Below are 20,641 nucleotides of genomic sequence, written 5' to 3'. Positions count from 1 at the left end.
CGAAAATTCAGTTTATATTACTAAACGAAAAATAAGAATAAGGGAAAAAGAAGACGAGCAAAGAAAACTTTGCTAGAGGCTGAATTTTTTAATAATTCAGAAAATTAGTTCTATTTTTATCTAAGAGCTTTAAGAATGAGCCCATGAATCCACTTAAATATATCATGCACCTGTTAAGAGCTCTAATTAAAGCTAACATATAAAAATCGTCATTATTGTGGGAATTTTTTTATTCTTTTCAGGGAAAGATTCTAATTAGAAAAGCATAAAAAAGAAAGTCATAAAAAGTGAAAAAAAAAACTAAGAAGTCAGAGATATAAATGGTGTCAATTACTGAATACATCTGCTGTCATAAAAGAATTGTTCCTTCTAAGTATACTGAATACTAAGTAGTGAAAGATATTAGATTTACGTTTCCATTTCTTATTTATTTTCAGTTTGCGTCTTTTGAGTTACGGGAACATTGAAGTATTTTCTTCGTTTATGTAAACAAAACGCAAGTTTTTCATTCTACAAGAAACTGCGAGCATAATTAACATAAATTCTGTATTTACCTTTCGGTTTTTAAGTCGCGGTAGGTTACGTTACTCCGCTTCAGTTTTATTCGCAAGCGCAACCGAATTGGCCAATTTTTGGAGCTGCTGTGACTCACCTTTCAAATTATACCACTACATTTTATATTCCTTCGCTCGTACCTTCAAGATCGAAGTGTACAAGTAACATCAGACAGCGGCATTTATGTCAAAAATGTCTTTAGAGGATGCCCACAGGGGTCATGCCTTGGACCAACAGTGTGGAATATAGTGGCAAACTCGGCATTTCGTCAGTTTGAGAGCGTAGAATACGCTCGAATCATAGCCTATGCGGACGATTTTATGCTAGTTGTGGCAGGAAGGAGTAACCTCGAAATGAGATCTCAATACTGTCTTGATCTGTTCTCCCAATGGGCCAGAGCACATAAGCTTCAGATTTCGGCAGAGAAAACTAAAGCTTTGCTCATAGGACGCAGCAGGCAGCTAAGACGCAACCCAAGCATTAAACTCCATGGGATGCCGGTAAAATGTTTCCCCCAATTGAAATATCTTGGGCTATTACTCGACAACAGACTTTCTTGGATGCCACATGTCAGGAATCTTAAGACTCGAATTAGCATCCTAAGCAACAACATGAGACGCATGACTTCACATAAATGGGGTATCTCGTCTAAGCTACTAAAAATTTGGCATAGAACCATTACAGAAAGAGTAATAACTTATGGAGCAGCAATATGGGGTGGCGAACTTACCTCTCATATGAAAAGATCCCTGCTCTCTATTCAGAGACAGCAGCTACTTCAAGTATGCAGGGCCTACCGTACCACGTCAACACTAGCCCTACAACAACTAGCAGGAATTCCTCCCCTAGATTTGATAGTAGAAAGGGAGGCAGCTATCGTAAGGGTTACCAGGCTGGGTCAAACTTCAACACTCTGGGGTCATAATTATCACCACTCGGACTACGAGGAGCAAAACAACTACAATAACTTTCATCCAGCAGCTTTCAATCTCTCTGACGGTATCAGTATAAACGACCAACCAATTCAGAGGTACAGTAATAACATTTTCACAGATGGCTCCAAAACTGAGAATGGCACGGGTAGCGCCTTCTGTAGACTAGAAAATGGAGTTGTAACATTCGAGTGGAAAAGGAAATTAGGCTCGAACAACTCGGTATACCAAGCAGAGCTTCTAGCTATCAGTGCTGCAATTAGATATGCGAACACATGTCAACAGGTGAAATTCTCCATACTCAGTGATTCGGCATCAAGTCTGGCGGCTATCGCAAGTCAAAACAGCCGGAGTCCATTGGTATACAGAATTCAGAAACAGCTTCTGACAATGCCTATTTCGCAAAGACCCACTTTAAAATGGGTTCCCGCTCACACAGGGATTCAAGGCAATGAAGCCGCTGACCAACTGGCCAAGCAGGCAGCCAACTGCACGGATATATTAGAAAGACCAACTAAACTTCCTTGGTCTCATATTAAGCGAACAACCTTGACAAGTCTGCTACAAAACTGGCAAAGTAGATGGACAGAGGCAGAGGTAGGACGAAGGACATTTCGCTTACTGCCAAAAGTTAACATGGAAATAAAGACCCACTGTGCTAGCCTAACACAGTTCTTTACAGGTCATGGACCATTCTCAGTATACCTGAACAGATTCAGACTTAGGGATACTCCTTTCTGCGAATGCGGAGAGGAAGGCGACACGGACCATTATTACTTCCATTGTGTACATACAAGAACCTGGCACTTGAAGAAACCAGCGGACTGTGCCTGGGCAATGTGGACGACTAACACACTCAAAAACAGAATAGCCCTTGATAAAATAGAGAAAATCTCAGGACACTGCCTAAGCAGAAACAACCGTGGATAATATTATAATGTTTCAAAAGTTCAGAAGTTAAAGCAGATAACCAGAATAATGCTTAGTGCCTTGCAGTTAACAATATGTAAAAAACTGTTATTAGTTTATAATATTCAACCTTGTTACTCTGGAGTCTTCCCCGCCGTGATGGTATATAATTCCGTTTGGTTCATGTCCGTGGTCGGAAGCCATCATAGCGGTGCACTCACTCACTCACTCACTACATTTTATATCAGCGTAACAAAGTGACTATTTCCTTTGAAGTAAACATCGTAATTCTTAATAAATGTTATCCTTAGTCTAAATTTGATAGTTTAGTTTTACATATAAAACGAAAAAATATCTGTAAGTTTTAAGATTTTAACGGTTTTCCAAAACGGTTTGTCAAGGTTTTTCTATGTTCTCGTTTAGCTAGCTGTATACCAGTTTGCTGTTGCATTCATTCCTACTAACGCATTTCTTTTTAGTCCAAAGAGGTAATTTTCCCAGAAGGACTATTAAATTCGTTTTGGAATTTTGCGTTGACTCACTAGAAGCGTTTTTTTACTTTTCAAATTGTTGCCATTAAATATTACCGCCCTGTATTATATTTAAAGAAATTAAATAACGAAGAATCTGCATAAATGTATGTATATTTCTCGCAATGTGATAAAACAACGGTACCAATAGAGCCATTCAATTTTGAATAACGTAAACTTCCACCGAATATGGGCATCTGGAAGCCCAATGAAATTTGGAATTTGTTTTGTTATCGATTTCATATTTTATAGAACTTAACGAATTTTTGATTAACAAACTCAACGGTTTCAAAGCGAGCTATGGAAACGTTGTACAGAAAATACATTTTTAAAAGTCTGAAAGCTCAAAAAATACATTGGTGATAGATCAGGAGATTTAGTAGAGATACGAGTGAACGGTTATGGCCTTGATACTCGTTCTTGTTCCGTTTTTTTCCAGGAAATTAACAGTAGATTTTGAGGTGTTGCTGCTTGCTTTCACTTGATGTTGTTGTATTGATTTATCAACCTGTGTGTAAAGAGAAGTTATTTGATATTTGACAATTGGGTATAAAATATGTTTTTGATAATATGTGGAGTTGATCTAAAATTTTTTTTTCCAATCTCTTAATTTTTTTTTTTTCTTTTATATGAAAAAAAATCTCTAACAATCATAAATTCCCTTGAAAACCTCCCTTTATTTTTCTTGAACCATGTTGTTTTAAGACCTTTTTTCTCTTCGTTGATGATAATAAATGATGGATCTCTTTTTATTGCAATCAGTTAAGTGCATCCAAGATTCGTCTATTATGACAGCATTTTTGCAATTTTGTGCGGATAAATGTTTCTCATAAAGAATTCCATAGCAAGTTCTGAGTTCGGATAAGAACGCTCAAAGAAAGTGGACGCACATTATGTTTTTTCATCTTTTTAACATTCAAATCAGCATTAATCACTTTGTTTACAGTTGACATTTTAATGCTTTTTCAACTGTCCTTTGACTTGGCGGATTTTCGTTTAGCTTTAAAGATCTTACTTTTGCAGCATTCGAAGCATTCCGTTTTTTCCTTGGATAATTACTTGAAAGAATATTTACACTTGAAGCTAAATTTTGACATTTTTTCCTTTCCTGTTGACAACATTATCTATCGTAGCTTTAGATACCGAAAAACATGGCTTTTGCAGCATTTTTTAGTAACTGAATACCAAAATGTTTTTCGGAAAGTACGTAAACGTAAACTTCCGCCGTTGCTTCTTTAGAAAGCGACATTTTGCATGAAAATAAAACTGTCAAGTAGCAGACAAAAATTTACACTTTCAGAAATATAGTGGCCGTTAAAAAAAAATTCCAAGCAGAAGATTTTTTTTGCAGCAAAGCAAAATCGTCTAAAAATGTGCGAACAATTGTGATAAATTCAAATAATATATTAAACAACTAAATAAATGAAGGGAGGATATGGCATCGAAAATAAAACAAAGGCAGATATTTTTTAATAACAGAAAAACAAAATTCATAACAGACATTTTATAAGGTATTTCTCCCGCCTTCTTGGCATGCCTTCATGGTGTGGTGGTCTGCACGCTGGGCACGTATTCCAGAGGTCCGCGGTTCGATTCCCGGCGAAGGCGGTTGCTCATTTTTCATCTTTCCTGCTTCCAAAAATACCTACTGTCTACACAATTTCCGTTAATATTGATAATTAATTATACATTAAATACCGAAATTTGTCATATTAGGAGGCGTAACTTTAATTAATAAGTCAACCGATTTCGAGGGTAAACAGGTACAGATCTCTCTTCATCAGGAACAAAGAAATCTGTTTGATTTGTGTTTTGAGGATATTGTTTTGCTAAGCGTTTCTTTATAAGGTATTTCTCCCGCCTTTTTAGCATGCCTTCGTAGCATAGTTGTCAGCACGCTAGGCGCGTATTTCGTGGAGTCCCGTGGTTCGAGTCCCGGCGAAGGCGTTGCTCATTTTATCCTGCTTTAAAAATAACTTAATGATTCTACAGTGGGGCCCGAACTCAAAAAGGGTGGTGGGTGATGATTCTCCACCCATAGAATTTGGAGATTGTGTCCTCTGATCTCCAATCTCCCTTTAAAAGGGAGAGTACGCAAGGTATTTCTTAGCATGCATTCGTAGTGTAGTGGTCAGTACTCTCGGCGCATATTCGAGAGGCCCGTGGCTCGAATCCCGGCGAAGGCGTTGCACATTTTTCATCTCTCCTACTTAAAAATAGCCTATTGCATCTACACCTTAATAAAACGGTCGTAGGAAAATTTTACTTTCTGAAGAAGAAGATTAATTCGTATAACTCTCTAAAGTTCTTACTAATCTAAGGATAAATTTGGTATAATATTAAAAGTGAATGCTTTGTTCTTGCTTTACTGCATTTTAAATTTTACAGTAATTTGAATTAAATTTTTCTTCGAAATTACTTTTTTAATGACATCGTTGATAGAATTCTATGTATGTGAAACAAGGAAAAGAAAATGAACTTCTTTAAAGCTCTTGATCTTTAGTGAGATTACGCCCGATGTTCTGTAATCTGGCAATCTTAAATTTCACTCTGAAATGAGTTTAGCGAAACGTATTTGCATATATAGCGCGAAATATATATAAACAGGTATGTCGCGTGCTATTTTTTCTTTTTTTTTGAGAAATCCCTCCTTTCAAAATGAGTGCCTGGTGCGTTTTTATGACTTTGCTATAAAAACTGGAAATTGGAAGCACATGTTCTGTAGTTAGGAAATTATTCAATTTTCCGAAAAAGAAAATTTTCTGCTCACTACAGCGAAATGAAAACGTGACTGGAAATAAACATTGTCTTTTATGAGTTTTTTTTCCTAGCAAACCGCAAACAGGATTCTGCCCTTAGGATGTATTTCTCATTTGTAGGATTAAGTGATCTATTTTCTTGATCACAGATTTTTGGCAAACATTATTGATTTTATATTCTTTTCTTGTCCTGTAGTACGAGCTTGATGTATTGATTGTTTTTAATTAATTCAAGAGATAATTTATGAAAGAGTTGTAGAATTTATTATTTCCTCCCGAGGCGAGAAGCAAAGATGTCAAGTATAATACTGGTTGAGAACGAAATCATGAAACTTCCACTTGTTAAAGTGATGTCCTAATCATTTCAGCGCAAGAACACGTATTTTAATAATACATTTAATGGAAAAAGGGATGCTAAAATTTTAAAATTTGGGGCTTTTTATCTGGGGTTTACAATAACATGAATGGTTATATGAAATATATTAAGTGTAACATTCAGTTAAACCGAAAACATGTCGTCAAGTTAAAACTGTCCGAAGTTGGTTGGAGTTTTAGCTTTGCTTGTACAGTACATAAATATATAAGACTAACAATATGTACATAATCTTTACAATTTAAATTATTAATAGTCTCTTAATTCCTCATTTTTAATTTGGATATTTCCTCTCTGTATTCTAAAGCAGCATTAACTCTTCTGGATTGCGCCATTTTTAGATTAATCTATCTGCGTAACGCTGATGACTTAGATCATTCGAACTTAAACTCAAAACTTTTAGAACTGAAACCTTTCTAACCTAAACGAAAACCTTCTATTTGTGAGCCTCCATGTTTGATAACTGCGCACTTTAGTTTTAGCCTATGTTCCGATTAAGACGCTATTTCTTTCACTCTATCCCTATCGCAGCAGTATTCCAAATTTAATGTTCTTGAATAGGCACGGTTATGGTGCCAAGTAAATTGTGGCCACAAATGTCAACTTAAATAAAAACGAAGAATTGTATGTAAGATAAAAAATATGTGAATCGAAATTAGAATTAGCAGTAGTCCTTAATTCCCTTTCTCTATTCTGAAAGCCGTAATAACTTTTCTGGACTTCATCATTTCTAGATCAATGTATCCTGCATGACTTGCGTAACGCTGATGACGTCGCTAAATTGAACTTCAACTCAAAATCTCTAGAAATTAAACCTTTTTTATCTAAACGAAAACATTATCTAGCCTCTATATTAGATAACTGCGCGATTTTAGCTTCAGCTCTCCTGCTGTCAAGCCTCCCTTGTTTTGGCATGCTTCTATCTACGCCTTTATCTAAAATGTGATATACTGTATAAAATTGTGGGGGTGCATAATCATGTCTCATTCATGATCATGTGTGACAAAAAATATGTTTTCGATAATTATAGAACTATAATTTTCGATAATTATAGTTTGTATCCAGCAATAAAAATTATTATTTAATTCGGCCACGTCTGTCTGTAAGTTTCTCCTTCGAGTTTCATCTTTCTAACTACGCACTAAAGTCTCCCTAAGATTATAACGCAGCAAACCATAAAGAAAACTTCACTCTCACTTTGTAGGCGTAATCAGAAAGAAACGACAGTAATGCAAGTGAGCAATTCGTACTTTCGGATTGTACCATTAGGTCTTATCAGCTTAGGATTCTCCAAGACTGTTCCTTAGACGGTTCTTCCCGTGCTGAATTGTATAGTCTTGCTCCTAGTATTTTGCAGGTCACACTTCTGTAAGAAACAAATAATGCACATGAAATTTTCTATTCTAATGTGGAAATCTGTAACTGTTATTGTTACGGCTCATCGTAGCTTTAAAGACAATGCTTTTAATAAATCACAAGAGTACTTGGTACTTGAGATTTAAAAAATGGCGGCATTTCAGATGAAGAGTGCTTTGGCAAACCATTTACCAGATTTTTTAAAGAAATTCTCTCCGGTCAAGAATTTTTCGAGAGGAACAAAATATTGCTTGTGTCTCATTTATGCAATTCACTAGATCTTTCACCTTTCTCAACGCGACTTCTTTCTATAATTCCATAGAAAAAGAAAGAACTCATGGAAAAAGAAAGGCATTCAAAAGATAAAAAATGCAATTCAATAATGTGGATAAAATGCAAGAAATGAGCTGCGTGCCTTGAATAATATTCCTTGTCAAAGTTCTAAAACTGTGTCCATATTTTTACCAGTGGGTAAAACTTTGGGGAAAGTATATTGATGCTCGTTAAGAACGCTGTGAGGAGAAATTAGAAATTGGAAGTAAGTATAAGTGTAAAACGTAATCTAATTGCTTAAATGGAATCTCTTGAGTATGTTTCTGTACCTATTCTGCGTTGAAAGGGAAAAGTAATTTAAAAATCGACAAAAAGAAAAACATAAAAGTAATACAACTAAGTTGCATATAATGTTTTAGAAATAAAATTAACTCTAATATAAATTTTATAAAGCTTGACGTATTTCACTTACTCTTTGGAACATAACAATGAATGGTCTTTTAAATCACCTTCATGGTTGTTTAAAAATTCGCATTAGTAGACAATTTACTTTTAATTTTCAAATGAAACTTTTATTTAGTATTCCTTTTAGAACACATGCAGTATAAGATTTTGTTTCGAATTCGGCGATTTTAAAGAAGCTCACTTTTAAAACTTCAAAATGTAAAGTTTTGATAGTTTTCAGAAATACAGATGAACAAAATATTGCTCCTTTGACTCTCGAAAATTCGCTATTGAAATTCATAGAAAATTACTAGTGTCATATTCGACCGAAAAGTGACATGGTAAAATCACATTGAATTCCTTTCTACTGAGTATGAAAACATTATTAATGGTCTTCACCAAACTGCCAAAATACTTTTGGAATAATATATGAAATCAAGAAATGATGTATGAGCAGTGTATTGTGCCTTTCAATTTACTTATGGCTTTCATACTTCGGGATATGTTCTTGCGAAAACGATTAATAAAAGAAATGTTAGAAATACTCAGCAGAGAATTCTTTTTCTTATTATCAATTGTTATAGAAAACTAAATTACGAGACGATTTTTATTCTAGCAGAAGTTCCATCTATTGATTTCGAAACTGAATATAGGAATAATAATTTGCAGGCTGCTCCAACATGTACTTTGGACTGCTAGCGCTTGGTTGTGTTTCTTTTATTAGTGCATGTAGTGTTTAGTGCTTATCTACCTCACTTATGTAAATCTGTTTTATATATTTGTGTTGCACCGGTTTATATGTGTTCAAAACAAGAAATGAAGCAAAAAATATTCTGTAAGTACTAAAACGCGAATGTTATTTTTTTAACCTCTTCGCTCCCAAAGTATCATGTATGAAACGGATGGCTGAGTTTCGCTCCGTTGCTGCACTGTATCAAATGTGATAAGCTAATGGCCACTGACGGCCTACCGTATCATATATGATACGCTGAAACGGAACTTAACTTTAAATTTTAAATGCGCACAAATTAAGTGAAAGTGCTGCGAAAACTTACTGAATAGAATATCTAGAGTGTTAAAATTGCTGTGATGAATATTATTTATAACTTTTTCCTAAGAAAGTTGCAACCTAGACGGCAGAGTGGTTAGCAATTCTGACTGTCGTACGGAAGAGCCCAGGTCAGAGTCCCGGAGAAAGCACAGATATAAATTATTTGTCTCTTTAGAAAAGACAGTGGTGGCCCACGTATTAGGTGCCTTCGTACTAAAGTTATAAAGTATTTCTCCCGCTTTTCTGGCGTGCCTTCGTGGTGTAGTGGTTCTGCACGCTGGGCCCGTATTTCAGAGGCCCGTGGTTCGATTCCCGGCGAAGGCGTTGTTAATTTTTCATCTCTCCGGCTTTTCCAATTAACATAATGTCTCTACAAAGTGACAACCGCTTCGATCTTACTAGAGGCCAACTTCGCCAACGACTATTTCCCGCCATTGGGAAATTAAAACAAATCTACTAAAGTTAAATATGCGATGCTAACGAAGCACACTAATAATTTATAAATGTTTCACGCGGCGCAAGTGGCTTAAAATTTTTGTCAAGTACGACAATAAGATATTATAAACACCGATATTTAAATTCTCAAGTTTTCCACTTCTGTTTATATTATGCGAAATAACATTTGAATAACCTATGCAAAAATTCATACATTTACATGAACAACTGATTTTATAGAAATTATTTCCACATGTTAAGCTTCATTGCAAAATGCGTTTGGACACCAGAGACGTTCAGCGCTTCAAGCTCACTAAGACATGTTGGAAATCCGTTCGCTCGGCCGCGGGAACGAAGAGGTTAAAATTTAATCGGAAATATGTACTCCGAAAAGTATAACTGATAAAATAAACCTGTTCGTCATGGCATATTTTTTTCATTTTCGTTAATTACAACTTTAATAAATATCTGACGTTATGGAAATTTTCAAGTCACTTTCTAATAAAATTAGAATCGTGAAAACAGAAATCTACGGGCATTCAGCCTATCGTTTAGTAAATTAATAAAACGACATACCATTCTAATTTTTTTTTAAATTTAATTATTTGGTATATGAAAACCCCACGATTACAAGTATTAATTGTCTGCACTTTTTTTTTAATTTCGGGGAAATTTAAATGTATATATTCTCTACAGCAGCATAAACTTCAGGAAAGTAAGCAAATGACGATAATTTGTAATTCTCAAAATGACAAAGGACCCACCAGCGGCCGAGCGGTAAAGTCGCTGAACACTGGTAGTTCGGTCCGAGGTTCGAATCCCGCGAACGGGCTGGCTGCATGGGCGTTTTCGTGGTTTTCCCCATGTGTAACGTGTATACGAGCCAGTTTCCCTTAGAAAGTCCTCCACGAAGGCATCCCTCCCCTTAGGCAGATAGCCCTCGAGGCTTTGCAATAATCACACACACACACACACACAAAATGACAAAGGTCTGATACCATGGAACTTCAGAAACATTTCGTATTATGAAAATGCCTTTTTAATATTTTTTTGACTTACGAAAGATCAATGTTTCGAGATTACTTACTAGAATAATATTAAATTATAAAATAATTTTTTTTTTAGGAAAAAAGACTATTTCAGAAATTTCACCAAAACCTACATGCAAGAGTTCTTTTTAGAACTTTTGATTGTAGAGGGATGAAATAATCCAGTTTAATCTAGAAGATCAATTTCCGGCGAATTTTTTTTCTAACCATTGGAGTTAGCAATTTATTCCAATAATTTCATGTCTAGTTTTCTTCTGTATGTATTCTCCATTGAGAAGAAAAAGAAATTTAAAGAAAAAATTTGGAATTAAAGTAACATATAACGTTTTAATAATATTGGGTTCTCGGAAAGGTCATCGCGCATTTTTTTATTGTTCTTCATACAGGTGAATCTAAACAAGTGGACAAACCTTTATGGGGTCATAGATAAAAATGGTAAAAGCAGCTTGAAACTTGCTTTGAACCCTAATCAAAATTATATGTACACATATTTTACACATTTAGTTGGGTATTTAAGACGGCTATGGATAATTTGATTCTATCTGAATCATTAAAATCGTTCAAAGCTGATGAACACACTTCTCAATTCGAAGAATCTGTCTCGGGGAAAACGGTGAAATGGTTAGCTAAAATAACAAACATTTTTAGGATAACCATAATTGCAAGTTTCATCTGTTAAAGAAACGGTTTTTGGTAACTGAAGATTTTCTATTCAAACTATCTTTATTACAATATTCCTAGGAAATTAATGAATGTGCGTGTTTTGTATCTTTCGTTCTGCTTTCGGCTTAGCAAGCATAGTTAAACCGAAATAAAAGTGTTCTTTTTTAATTTCAGAGTCTATAACTTTCGTGAAATTGTGCGTAAAAGTTTTATTTTTGAATCATTCCACTACGATTTATTTTATTTTATCATGAATGGTCAAGCGCCTATTAATGGACTAAAGCTCTTGCTGACGTGCTGCAATTTTGATGGGAGAAAATTAAGTTTCTGCCGCTACAGAAACCATCTTAATTACATTGTTCTCTGGACCAAGTTCATGAAATGTCGCTGCTTAAGTGACAAAATTCTTCACTTCAATTTGTCACGCTTTCGAGGTAATTGGAATTTTAATTGGGATTTTTTTTATCTTCAGGAAAGTTGGAGCGCAGCTTTTAGTGGTAATCGTTAACGCTGCATTTGCTTTATAGGTAGTTTTAGGTCAATTTGTTTATCCGCGCCGATAACCGAAACTGTCATCTCGTCGCCATTGAACTAGTTAATGGATTATTTAAAAGATATATAATTTGAGTGTATTTATTCCTAATATGTTATGGTTTGTGGTTGAAATAGAACGATGATTTACACATATATTATTAATCGTCTTATGTTTTCTGTTAAGTATGAACTTGTAAAATGTTTTTGTCATATTTTCGCTTACCGCTAATATAACACTTAACACACGTATGCTTATGCAACACGTGTGTTAGTTCAGCATCTTACGTAGATTGACATTTTTTATCACCACGTTGTTTAAAATTTGTCATCTCGTCGCCATTGAACTAGTTAATGGATTATTTAAAAGATATATAATTTGAGTGTATTTATTCCTAATATGTTATGGTTTGTGGTTGAAATAGAACGATGATTTACACATATATTATTAATCGTCTTATGTTTTCTGTTAAGTATGAACTTGTAAAATGTTTTTGTCATATTTTCGCTTACCGCTAATATAACTTAACACACGTATGCTTATGCAACACGTGTGTTAGTTCAGCATCTTACGTAGATTGACATTTTTTATCACCACGTTGTTTAAAATTTTTTAAAATTTAACTATCATTTTTCTGATTCGAATTTTTCCCTTTAAGTGTACATTTTTAGTTATAACAAATTGTAATGGAATTGTGGCGTTTGATACCGTCCGAGGTAAGATAAAGCTTTGGATAACTTTAGAAATATGGTGCTTATCCAATATTTCAGAATGCGAAAATTCAAATGATATCATTTTATAAATGCGAAAATTCACACACTATGAATGACTTAAGTTCATTTTTATTACTTCTTAAAGGTACAATTTTATGGAAATGCTATGCCAAAAAATACGAGTAAAATGTTTGAATGTGGGTCGTAACCTGATTTAAAGACAGTCATATCTCCTTCATAGTAGTTTTATTTATTGTTAAACAAAAAGGACGTCAGTCAAATTCCATGATGAAGAACAAGGGAAATTTTCTCAACACAAATGGCAAATGTTGTAATTATCTCCGACAAATATGCATGTTGTCCTTGGGAAAATAGGACTTAAAAAATTACCGGGGGCGGTACAGGATACACCGTCGAAATCGACGAGAATCTGTCAATTTGAGATCAGTATCTGTCAAGACAGTGCTCACTGAGTCCTCCCACAACCATCGCAAATTTACCATCTAACTAATGAAGATTTTCTGGTGACCGTACCGACCTTAGACAGAAATGTAGTGACGTTGGTAGCAGAAACGTAATCGATCCAAAATGTGACTCGTACTTTGCATGTTCCCCCAAGATCACGGAAAAATCTCAGACACCACAATATTCAAGATTCGCAGCCCTTTAAGTACTAAATTTCCACCTTTTTGCCGAATTGATCAAAAACACCGCTTCCTCGCAAGCTCAAACGATCAAAACAGTGAACACCCCTTTGCCAAAAACTGTTCAACTTTTCGAGTAATCTCACATTAACCCTTGTCCTGCTCTGAAAGACATCACGTACTCCAGCCCGCCTGGCAAACGAAAGAAAATGCAAAAGCTCCTACAATTTCCTACTTCCTCCTCGTACTTCAAAAATAGAATGACACATCAAAATTTCGCTTCGTTAGCCCTCCAGATTATTTTCCGATTAATTTAAAAAAACAAAAATTATCGTTGAAGCACTGGTTTTCAGATCAAAATTTAGTGAAAAAATTGATAATAAAATAAAACTATTAACCCAAAGAATTAAAATAATTCTAATTTCCATAAATAATTACAATTACGCTTATATCTTTCATAACAAAAATTTCAGACGCTTCTCCCTGTAACACTAGTTTAAGATTTCATCCCCCAAGAATGTAAAATGTAGAACATAAAATCATGTATTTAAAATGAAGTACCAAAGCCAGTGGCTAGGAGAAAATCTTGCTGTGATAATACCACAGTATTACCGTGAACCATGCCTTCTAAGATTATAAAACGAACGTTTTCCTTACGTAGTTAGATTTTCTAGTACGTTCTCAGCAGACCTCGCTAATGCAACATGAATTCCAACTAAAGTCCGAAATTAAAATTTATATTGTCAAATTAAATTCTATCTTCATTAAACTTAAGTAAATTTGAATGCAGTGGACTCTGTTTATATTTTGAGGATAATTAATAAATTGAAACCAAAAATGTACATAAGCAGTATAATGACACGGCATTTGAAAAATAAGAAATTCGTAGAGTTTATATTCATTGATATATAACTCAAAATATGATCTTTCTGCTCTATATTCACATCTTAGCTATGGTCAATGCATAAATAAGATGGCATTTGGAAAATGGAAAACTCGTACAGCTTATTTTCGTTTGGTATATGCGATTTTTCTGCACTAAATTCCTCTCTCAGCAATGGTCAATGCGCGTTGTTATTTAACGTAGGAAAGGAAGTCACAGTTCTTTCCAGCTCTTCAGTACTTGAAGAAACTGCTCTGTAAATTATTAATTTTCAGAAGAGAACATAGTCGCACAAGGGAACAGGTGTAGAGAATAGGGTTAAGGAATGGTTGAGTCACATATTTATTTTTGAGTGAAATTTCTAATTCTCTAACGACTCCTTTAAATAGGGGATCCAAGTGAGTAAGTCATCAATTAAAATCCCTAAGCATCTCATGTTTCTAATTATTCTAATATTTGTTTCTTGAAGGCGATGTTCGTGGCTGACGCTTACTGGAGCAGATAAATACACCTTGAGTTTTTGAATTGGCAATAATTAATTATTGGTCGTTGGTCCATTTAACCATCTTTTCCATTGTGTTTTGTGTCCCAGTCTCATATGCGTTGAGGCTGTGCCCTTAAGTAACCTGAAAAAAAATCATCAACATAAGCCAATATTTCTGTTTGAGGATCTGCATTAAAGATATTCAACGCCGGTAAGCTACTAGATTCCATAGCAGTGGAATCAAACATTCAAGAACAAACAAGGAACTCAAACAAGATCGTTCTGGAGAGCCTTTTATTGATAGGTCATGAGTTCATTCCTGCATCCGTTGTGGTTTGTATGCGACGATCACTAAAGTAACTATACACTAGGGGACCTTTGGCTACTATGTCTTGTAGTTACTTGAGTACGTCGAGCCACCACACTGAATCAAAGACGTCCTGTATGTCTCCTACGATAATAAGAGTGAGCTGAATATTTCTTCTGTTATTTAATATCATTTTTAAAAAATGAGCGTCCATCATTCCGCCAGGAATGATAACATACTACTTTTCACTTCGATTCCGTCCAGAGAAGGTAAATTGTTTCAGTCTTTGAAGGGCAACTCTCTCTAGTACTTTTCCCAAGCCAGGCAGGAGGGAAATGATTAATAGAACGTCACTACTTAAGGGTATTTTTTCGCGTTTTGGAAGAGCACCACCTCGGCAAGTTCCATGCCGGCTGAATAATACCTGTTTTTTAACATGTATTCAAGTAGGCTAACAGTAACACCGGATGTGTGGTCTTTATTGACTTACAGAGTACTATTATATATGTAGGCAGTTTATAAAATTTTAAAATTTTGCTGTGGGACTGTGTATGGCGTAAGTGCAAAGCATATAATGCCTAATAATAAAGCTTAAAAAGGAAAATTAATGTGTTAGTAGCAGTCAGTGCAACAGCAGACTAGTAGACTGCGAGATACCGGAGAACGTATAAAAAAAGAAACTTAACAAACGCTTTTGTGGACCTTTAAAATCTGAAATCTTTCAGATTATTATTATTATTTCTAAAAAAAATACAAAAACATCTCCATAAGGTAATGCAAGTACATGTGCCAGCTTTGTTTCCCTCGTATGATCACGAAATAGCTGCACAGCACGGATATAGAACTATTTTTGTATAGTTAAAATGCATATGTTACGATAACTAAAGTAAAACAATTACTTGTGACACATTCGAACTTCAGTTCCTGCTGTAAATATAACAGTTGACATCATTAAGCCATGGAACATATTTTAGACGGATGCAAAATAAGAAAATTGTCCCATGTCAGGTTGAAAGACACTGTGAGTTACATAAGATATTCTTACGGTTACAAAAGGTGACAGTTAATGTAAAATTATGCCTGAAAACTTTTAATACTACATCTGCTTTATTATATCTTTAGCTTCATAAGTGTTTTTTCAAATCTTCATAAATAATCTTACTTCTATCAAAAGCAGTAGCTTTATCATTTTCAGTTGGGGATTGAGCTAGGAAAAGTTATGGTTTCATCGGATATTCCGGTGTATAATGCCCATATATAATTTCAAATTACATTTAAAAATAATTTAGGTATACTCGCCATATAACGAGCACCCTTTTCTTTGAGAGGAAATCGGAACGTGCGATGTTCTCATGTTTTGAATCATTCATTCGAAGATTTTTTTCCCAGGCTTTCGAACAATGGTACATTATGGCATGTGATAAGGGAAACAATATGTGTGCGCGCCAATGCGTGAAGGAGTAAATAATTTTGGAAAGTGGATGGGTCGTATTCGATGCATGTGTGCACAAGAATGTTATTATAGAATTTCGAGAAAGGGGGACATAATTTGGGGTAAGAATGCTCTTCCGACCTGAATTGGCTAGTGGAATTAGCGGAAATGTTTTATCTTTTTGCAGACATGCCATTATTTTGAAAAGAACATTGAAAGCTTTATCGCATTTACTTTAGTTGAAATGCAGTTGATCTAGTCTTGCTTTTAGTAGTAAATATGGCTCCTGTCAAACAACAACATGCGGAAGAAAATGTAAATCATGTTACAGCAAGGATTTTTGATCTTGGTGAAATCTCCATACGTGAATGAAAGAAAAATGAAATCATAATAATTAATATATCAAAGAATAAATATGCTTTGCGGAAAAGAGGAACGAAATGGGCTATCTCCGAAGAAAGTGTTACGAACTGGATCCTAGAAAATCCCCAAGATGAGTTAATATCAACAAGAAAAAGCGTACATTTAACTTGCCTTAAAGTGGGTAAAAAAGTATGCAAATGAAAGTGAAAACTTTAAAGTAACTTTGTGTGGTGGGTTTATGGCATAGTATATACGGTATATGGATGTTACGTAAATTTTAAAAGGACTTAGGTAGTACAAATAAATCAAACCTAAATGACCATTCTTACATAAATGCAAGAAATGACTCAAAATAAACAACTATCATTTGGGCTTTATTCCTCGCAGACGTCTATTGACGTAACATAACGGAAATATTAAAATTAATCTGTTATGTATAAACCATTACTTTTCTTAGGCAGCAGATTATAAGCTACTAATTTACATCTAAGAAAACGCCTTTCTGAAAATTCAGAACATAATTTGATTAAACGAATCTGCGCCTTATGCATTAAAAGCCTTAATAGATATAAATATATTGCGGCGAGTATCTAATTGTCTATCAAATATTATATTCAGTTTTAAACGGATCATATTATAAAGCATAGAATAATGCAGTTTATGGTTTGTGTTGCTAATAGAAGTTATCTAGAAGTTATAAAATACATATTGCAGTTCAATATGCAATTCTTAGTGTTTTTGCCAAATTAGGATATTAAAACTGAAATTCATTAAATGCATAGATTAGCTACTTAAATGTAAACTGGATAGAATCAAATGCTTTTGGAGAAAAGAAAACAGTTCTAAATTAGGGTAGCATTCTGTTTACCTTAATTTTCAAAGCAATCCTAGAATATTTTGCAGTCCGTATCAGGAAAACTTCTCTAAGCGATGAAGATGTGATGTATTTATTGCATCGGTATTTTGTTACGTAACTACGAAATTGCGTTTCCATTTTCTAGAAATTGTTATGCGATGACAGAAAAAGTTATCATTTTGTGGTCATTAGTATAGAAGCATATAATGCAAAAATCGATGAAAGGGTTAGATGATGTTCAGCTGGCGAGTTCTTCCATCTCAATTCAATCCATTCTATCTCAATCATTTCTATGGCTGTTCTTTTTTGAATAAGGTTACAGATTAATTCTGTTTGTTTCGTATAAATGTTTCATCATTTTTTTCCTTATTCACTTAAGTTATTTAAAGATTTAACAGTGATTATCAATTAATTGGCTATATTCTACATTAACAATGAAACAGATGCGGAAATATTTCAGCGTTTTAGATTTACTGTGGAATTTTAAGTAGTTTTCGTAATGGAGTTTAATGCAGTTTTCGTAAAATCATTTGACGTGCCTTTTCAAGCAGTGTATAAACATAAATAAATAATTTCGCTATAATTTTATAATCTTGAAAATGAATTTTTCAGTGAGAAGTTAATTGAATTGTAATATATATAATTCATTAATATTATGAAATAGGGAAATAAATAAAGTTATTTCTAATATGTAAAGGTAAAATCAATACTAAAATGAAGTGTCAAATTACATCGCGTCTTAAAAAAAAGCTGAAAGAAAAGGTACAAATGGGAAAAGAGGAATTAAAACGTATAATTTAAGTATGAGGCAGAGGTTGCGTCGCCGAATGCAAATAGGCAACCATAATTAGCATAAAACGCAATCCCGCAGTACTTAAAAAGTTGCATACCGGACCTATGCGCCATTTCGCAAACAGCAATAGTTCCGTGTAATCAAAGATAACCAAACCAGAAAGCATGTGACGAAGTCGATCGCACTCGGAACTGATTGTAATTGTCAGTACTGTAACGCTTGTATTTTCAGTGTCACTCTCAGCCTCTTCTGCTCTTGTCACATTTGAAACGATATCGACATCACTCGAGCAGTTGAAAGCTCGGCTCACTCGAATTGCTGTCTAACGATTCCTCGATGTTTGACCGATCGACAGTTACGAAAAATTTTACATTTTCGATTTTTTTTTTTGCCCTACAGCTTCAGTTACTACCTCGACTTCTGCACAACTGGATAAATCTGAGATTCCTATATTAGGAAGAATCTTTCGTCGCGATCGTACCAGTGTTGGTTTTACTTTCGATTAATCTTTTGCTACTCCCCATATGGCATCCAATACAGTCAGCGTTTCTTGAGAAATCTCAATAATTCTTTTCTTTTTGTAGAATTTTGAATTGTATTGGGTAATCATTAAAATTAAAGACGCAACTGAGCGGTTTTTAGAGCAGGCTCAGACTTGAGCGTGTTTTGGTTTTTAGGCACTGTCATGCCTAGCATTAAATGTGAAGGCTTGAGAATGCCACGCACGGATAATCTGTACCAGAATAATTAAGAGTACACTGTAGTACATATGCAGGTTTTTCTCTTATCTCTTCTGTATCTTACTACCTGATTGCGCATAATTTTCTGTCGTTGAAGATATGCAGATTATTCAGAATTTAACTCGTTTTTAATGTAGAAATCTAATGTCAATGAACTAATTAAAGATATTCATTGTAATTTCAAGCTTTAAGACAAAAGGAAATTTAACTACACTTTGATGATCCTTCCCCATTTTCAGGCGCCAGAATGGTACACACAACTTAAATAACAGAAAATCAAGCATTCAATTCTAATACACTCAGATTTCAGTTAAACTAAATTGCTGAGATTTGAACTAAATTTTGTTGTAAATGGTGCTACAGTTTAACCTATTTACAGCTTCAGGTTTACTCTTACAGGTCTGAAATTCACTCTTAAGCTGAATATTAACGCATAGTAATAAAGAAACGACAACTAATGTCTTGAAAGAGAGATCCTTCTCAGTCTACTTCGACTCCTGATATTTTCAGATCTCCTCTGCTTCCTTTACAAGGTATTTCTCTCGCTTTCATAGCGGGAGAAATTCACTAACCTTCACGGTGAGAGGCCCGTGGTTCGAATCCCGGCGAGAGTATTGCTCATTTTTCATCTCTTCTGCTTCGAAATATTCTAATGTCTCTACACCTCTACACCTTTAAAATAGGCTGATCTAAAAACGATAGAAGCGAAAATGAAAAAGGTAACGTAAATAAAAAAATCTTACGTCCAAATGACTTCTTTGGGAGGGCTATTAAATAATGCACATTTTTCACTGCACTTCATTTACACCTATACCTTCAAATTATTCTAAATTAATTAATCGATCCCTGAAGTCGAAATTGACATAAAAAATTCAAACTTTTGAAGTTAAATATCCCGGTTAATTTTTGTTTCACGGGAGTCTTGTATTTTTTAAAATTTGTTTTTCATAAGGTGTATAACTCTTTCTCAAATATAAACATAGGCTCTGGGAGACCGCATCAAAATTTAGATTTTGCTATTGGTCCAAATATAATTTTTTTAATTTGCCATCGTCAAAACATGAATATTTTCGTCATTTAAATCACTTCTGTACCTGGAAGTGTATGACTACAACCAACGACTGCGAAAATAAAGGCCGGGTAAGGACTTTTAAGCCAAGTAAGGGGTATGTGAGTACATAGATACTTTTTAAAAATTACTTCTTTAAAAAAATACTTTTTAAATCATTTTAGAATCCGTTTTGTAGAAAAGTGGTGTATTCTATCCATTCATACAAACTTCACGCGAGAAATAATTAAAATGATTCGGGAACGGTCGAAATGAATATTAAGTAAGGTTAAAATCTGATAACCAAACTTTTTTGCTATAACAATAATTACTTTACTTAGTACAAGGAAGTAAAAAATCGATTGGGTTAAAGTAAAAACCTCACATATTTAAGTAAAAAATAATACCTTTGAGTGATTTTGTTACTGACATAATATTAATTCCGTTCAATAAAAATGTTTATAGGAAATTCTGTTTGAAAAGTTTAGCTCCAATAACTTAGCCCCTCCCCCAAACG

At 34.4% G+C, this 20,641-nt stretch overlaps 1 protein-coding gene across 8 annotated transcripts in view; it reads left to right on the top strand.

Moving 5' to 3' along the window:
• LOC118181291 (FMRFamide receptor-like) overlaps nucleotides 1-20,641 on the top strand; it is a 647,035-nt gene that overhangs the window by 74,083 nt on the left and 552,311 nt on the right. The window lies entirely within an intron of this gene.

This window comes from Stegodyphus dumicola, chromosome 12 (assembly GCF_044657685.1).
Source record: "Stegodyphus dumicola isolate Sdum_Otavi_A_Nest chromosome 12, ASM4465768v1".
NCBI lineage: Eukaryota > Metazoa > Arthropoda > Arachnida > Araneae > Eresidae > Stegodyphus > Stegodyphus dumicola.
This window is presented reverse-complemented; position numbering and strand designations above follow the sequence as displayed.